Source organism: Mus pahari, chromosome 1 (genome assembly GCF_900095145.1).
Source record: "Mus pahari chromosome 1, PAHARI_EIJ_v1.1, whole genome shotgun sequence".
In the NCBI taxonomy this organism is placed as follows: Eukaryota; Metazoa; Chordata; class Mammalia; order Rodentia; family Muridae; genus Mus; species Mus pahari.
This window is the reverse complement of record NC_034590.1, coordinates 9,195,562-9,201,463: the sequence shown is the minus strand read 5'-3', so window position 1 is coordinate 9,201,463 and position 5,902 is coordinate 9,195,562.

The following is a 5,902-nucleotide window of genomic DNA, read 5'->3' as shown; positions in this document are numbered from 1 at the left end:
CACACACACACACACACACACACACACATACATACACACCAGGCACTAGGATTACGGGTGTGAATCTCCAAGAATGGGACCTTGCTTCTGGACTTCCAAGGTGGTCCCTTAGCCACTCACTGTTCTGAAAATGTCATCACTGTGTTCTTTACAGCTAAATAAAACTCCACTGTGTGTGGAAACATTTTCTTTAAAGATTTATTTGGTGTGTGTGTGGAGGGGGGATAGAGTCAGAGACAGACAGACAGACAGACAGACAGACAGACAGACAGTTCACACCAAAAAGTACTGGATTCCTGAAACGGTAATTACAAATACTTGTAAGGCACTATGTGGGTACTGAAAACTGAACCTGGGTCCTCTGTAAAAGCTGCAACCATTCTTTGAACTCCTGAGGCACTTCTCCAGCCCCTGTAGACATCTTCTTCATCCACTCATTTGCTGATGCACATCCCAGTTGCTTCTATGTCTTGGCTATTGCATCACGTCTACTCTCACATTAGACTCTTCACATCGTATAAACGATGCCATTCATTGCCCAGCCTCCAGGGTGATGCCAGAACACCTTGTGATTTTCAACACTGCAGTGTCCCTAACCCTTCTTGGTAGTCTCAGAGCTTTGCAGATGAATGCTAATCATGGCATTGCCATTGAGTTGTCATCAGTCCCTCTGGGTTCTCCTTCACCTGCTACAGGTCATCTGCAAAGTATCCCCGCTTTTCTGCCTCCCCTCCCTGGAAATGCCTTTGTATCATTTGGGTATCAACAACCCCTGTCTTTCATGCTTTCAGAGTGAGCCTTCTGTAACTTCCCTTGGAACTTGGCACTCCCTTCTTAAATAGCATAAATGGCCTGAACTGGGCATTTTTCTGTGCCCATGCTCACTTTCCTGCTCTCGGTAACATGTTCTTAGTCAATGAAGGAATGGTGTCAACTTTATAACCACATTCTAAGACCCACCATCCCAAGTCACCATGAGATCTCAGCCTCCGTGCTTGCCTGTGTACTCAACATCTGGGTAGCCTTCCTTTCCCTCCACCAGGGCTCAGCTCAAATGCATCTCTTAGGGAAACAGCTCAGATTCATCATCCGTCTTCCTATTTTCCTCTAGCCTCATATGCTCTCCATCTGGTGCCTCCCTAGAATATACTTTGGGGGTGCCTCCCTACTTAGTTAGCAGAGCTTCTAATGGCCTGGCATTGTGCCTCCTGGTTTGTTGTAGTCCAGGCCTGGCCTGGCTCCCAGCCTGCAGCAACTTCTGCCCTACTTATCTCCCGGATGTGTCTGCTCCCTCCTCAGACTGCAGCAGCCAACATCAGGTTCTAACAAGGTTTTGCCTGATGTTTGGCCAAAGAGAGAACCCTTTCCCCATAAGCTTCGATTTGGGGAAAATTATATATTAGGATACTATCATTAATGCAGGCCTTCTCCAGTATCAATTCAATCTTACACTAACTACTTCAAGAGACTCAAGAAAAGGATACTTAGATGATGTCCCCTGCGATTCAGATAATACCCAAAAAATCCTAAGAACTCACCTAAAGGACATCAAACTTGGCATGTGCTCATCAAAAGGTCACATGCTGAAGTAAGCATTGACAGATAGAGGCAAGAATTATGGATCTAGCATGTTGGCTGGGTTCCCTAAGCTCTAGATTCAACATCTTCACCTGAATATGTTCTCTAGTTGAAAATTCAGCATTGACCTTAAAGATATTATGTGAGCTGTGACCTTGTTTCTTTTATGTGTGGTATCACTCTAGTGCCTAGACTTAGTGGACTTATGAAAGAGAAAGAAGTGAGGAGGGTAGAAGTGAAAGAAGAAAAGGGAAAATATCTGGAGTGGTTGATAGTGGTTTAAATGAGAGCAGCCCCACACAGGTTCATATATTTGAATCCTTGGTCCTTAATTGGTATAATTGTTTAGGAAGAATCAGGAGGTATGGACTTTTTGGAGGAAGTGATTCACTGTGGGTAGACTTTGAGGTTTCAAAAAAATCCACATCCTTTTCTAGTTCTCTCTCTCTCTCTCTCTCTCTCTCTCTCTCTCTCTCTCTCTCTCACTCATACCACTCAGGTACCGTGCCTGCCTGCCTACTACCAAGCTTCCTGCCGTGGTGTTCATGGACTCTTATTCTCTTAATTGTAAGCTCCAGTTATAGGGTGCCTTGGTCATGGTAGTTCTTCATAGCAATAAGAGAGTAACTAAGACAGCCTCCCTCTCTTGTTTACCCTCCTCTTGATAGAGTATATCTTCTGTAGTTTCCAAATTGTAAAATAGGAATAAGTTGAAAACTTGTATGTCTGAAAAGATCTTTATTCTATTATCACAGTTGGCTGATAGTTTGGCTGGGTAGGAAAATTTAGGAAAAATTATTTTCTTTGTCACTATCAAAGACATTTTTTCATGTTTAATTGCCTTCTACTTTCTAATATTGATGGGGGGAAGACTAAAGTACTGTCTGTCTGTCTCACAACATATATGTGTATTTCAAGATCTCATTTCTGTCTCTTACAAATAGATTCACAGCAGTGGACCTACTCTCATCCTTTGAACGGGCCTATCCTACAGCTCAAGGGTGTCGCTGCTTTGGAGCTCTCTTCCCCTCTACTTTCTATCAACTCTCCCTAGATCCCCTCTTATCCCAGTCTTGGTTTTTCTGTATCAATCCCTTCATTTTCTTTTATACTTTTCTCTCCCATTTCCTGTTTTGTCTTACTTTTCCAGGCAATCTACCATGTGTATCCTCCAGCTGAGAAACTGTCAATAACGGCTTCTTAAGCAGCCTTGGCTAGTAGCTAGTTCATGACCTGATGCAGACACTTGTTACTTTATACCTCCTCTAAACGTTTACTATTCATTCACCCGCTTGTTACCCTCCCAAATTACAGTGTTCTTATTTACCCTCCTTCCCTCCCTTCCTTTCGTTCCCTCCCTCTTCCCTGCATTCTTTTTTCTTCTTTTCCTCTCTCTCTCTCTCTCTCTCTCTCTCTCTCTCTCTCTCTCTCTCTCCTTCTTCTTCTTCTTCTTCTTCATTTCTTTGATATTTTGAAGACAGTCTCCTACTATTCAGACAATGTTCATCTGTCTTTGAGGTTGCAAGGTTATTCTTTGGGGCTCAACATAGGACACAATTTAGTAATTCATCCATTACTTCCCCTACCTCTTATTTATTGTTATTTTGTAGTACTAGACTTGGAACACAGGTACTTGTGAATGGTAGGTAAATGCACTGTTCTGCAGCTGAGCCTCCCTCTGTCACTAAATATTCTCTTGCCTTTCTTTTCAGTAGGGCTACAGAGAGATCTCTAGGCCCTATCATAAACAAAAGGCTGTCTATAACAAATACACTGTAGATGACCAGTGTAGTGCCTGTGTTTTGCCTCTGCAGAGAGATCTCCATGCCCTATCATACACAAAAGGCTGTCTATAACAGTACACTGTAGATGACTAGTGCAGTGCCTGTGGTTTGCCTCTGGGATGGCCCCAAATATTTTCCCTAAGGAAGTTCTTTTGGTTTCACTTTTATGTAGTGAAACCTGGGAAATCTGTCTATAGAGGTTAAATAAAATATGTCAAGAGAAGACATCAGTCATAGAAATCTAGTTATTTCACTTTGAGGGTGCTGGAGGTATTATCTGGGCACTTCTGAAAGTCCATTTACCTCTTCTCTGGGAACCTTTATTTCACCAGATGATGAGTGAGCCCTTTATAGTTCTTGGAGTGTCTGGCTGTCTTTTGTTATATCTAATCAGAAATTTTAAGCCCACTACCTTAAGTGAAATGCCTCTCAAGTCCTTACACAGAAGGCCTCCCCAATCCCAAACCACTATGGGATCCTGTTTCCTGGGGCAAAATCCCATGCACTTCCCTCCTCTGAGTGTTCTTCTAAGCCTGTTATTCAAGGCCACATTCCTACAGGGTGATGCTCTGTAGGGCATCCAAGCAGCTCCCACATATTCAGACAAAGCTCAGCTCAATGCCATTTGTGAGCAGTGACTATCCAGAGCTTTGCATCAGATAAAACTTTGATAAATGGCTTCTTAGTGTGCTGGTAACATACCTACTCCCATCCACTCAGAGCCATCTGCTGCCTTCTGCTTTGCTTTGTTTAATCAACAACACACTCAAAAGTGCTTGCTTTCTATCATGCCTGTGAGAAGCAACACAGTCAGGTCCCTCCTGAAGGGGTCTGCAATCATCACGCCTATGAGAGATGACCCAGATAGGCCCCTGCAGTAAGGTAACGTGACTCAGAAAGGTGCAAAGACTCTCACAAACACTCAGAAGCCCAGTGACCAGCTACACACACACACACACACACACACACACACACACACACACACACACATCTTCATCTGTACTGGGGGCGGGAGGTAAATACGATAGGAGTAAAGGTGGTCCCTGAATTGGCCCATGGAGTTTACCCAGACCTGTCCCTTAGATAGTGCCTTAGGCCAGCTTTTACTATGGAAAAGCACTAGAGAAAGCCAGCTTCAGGAAGTAGAGGTTTGGGCTCATAGTTTCATAAATTCTGGCCTGGTCACTTGGCTCAGTTGTTTTTTGGTCTGTGGTGAAGCAGAGCATCATGGTATAAGAGTACAAGAAATTAGAACTACTTAATTCATTGAAAGAGGGAAGAGAGAGAGAGAGAGAGAGAGAGAGAGAGAGAGAGAATCCACTCCTTTTAATGAGGTCCTACCTACTACCTAAGTTTTCTGTCACCCACCCAGTAGTACCAGAAGCTGGGGACCAGGCTTCAACACATGGATCATGGGTCACATGCCATAGCCAAACTCTTGACAGTTGGGTATGTTCTATACCCACAGTGAGGAGGTGAGGGCCACCCTCCACACAGTGTGTCTGTGAGAGCTTTCTTTTACCCACATCAGACTCTCCAGTATGTCGTGACTGGGAATCACCCAGATCTAGGCATGTGTCAGCCTCATGGGAAGGAGAACAATTTGTGCCAATTCAAAAGTGTGTTATGCCTTCTCTAGTCATGTGACAAAGGGCTGTGTATAAGGAAAGATTTATTTTGGCTCATTCATCATCTTGAGGATGCCAGGGAATGGCTTAGTTCAGGGCAATAGGAGCTGGCAGCAGGACCTTGCATTGTGGCTTCTCTCATTTCAGAGGATCTGCAAGTAAAGAGCTAGGGGGCTAAGCTAGTGACACTCCAGTCTCACCCCACATCACTTCCTCCTGGAAGTTCTCACTTCCTAAAGGGACTACAGCCTCTCAAGGCATTATCGCCTGTTGTGGTGGTTTGAATATGCTTGGCCCATGGAGTGGCACCAAATAGAGGTGTGGCCTTGTTAGAGTAGGTGTGTCACTGTGGAGGTGGGCTTTGAGAGCTTCCTGCTAGCTGTCTGAGGATGCCAGTCTTCACCTGTTTGCCTTTGGAACAAGATGTAGAACTCTCTCTGATAGAGGACTAATATCCAATATATACAAAGAGCTCAAGAAGCTGGACTCCAGAAATTCAAATAACCCCATTAAAAAATGGGGTACAGAACTAAACAAAGAATTCTCAACTGAGGAATACCCAATGGCTGAGAAACACCTGAAAAAATGTTCAACATCCTTAATCATCGGGGAAACGCAAATCAAAACAACCTTGAGATTCCATCTCACACAAGTCAGAATGGCTAAGATCAAAAATTCAGGTGACAGCAGATGCTGGCGAGGATGTGGGGAAAGAGGAACACTCGTCCATTGCTGGTGGGATTGCAAGCTTGTACAACCACTCTGGAAATCAGTCTGGCAGTTCCTCAGAAAATTGGACATAGTACTACCAGAAGATCCAGCAATACCTCTCCTGGGCATGTACCCAGAAGATGTTCCAACTGGTAATAAGAACACCTGCTCCACTATGTTCATAGCAGCCTTATTTGTAAT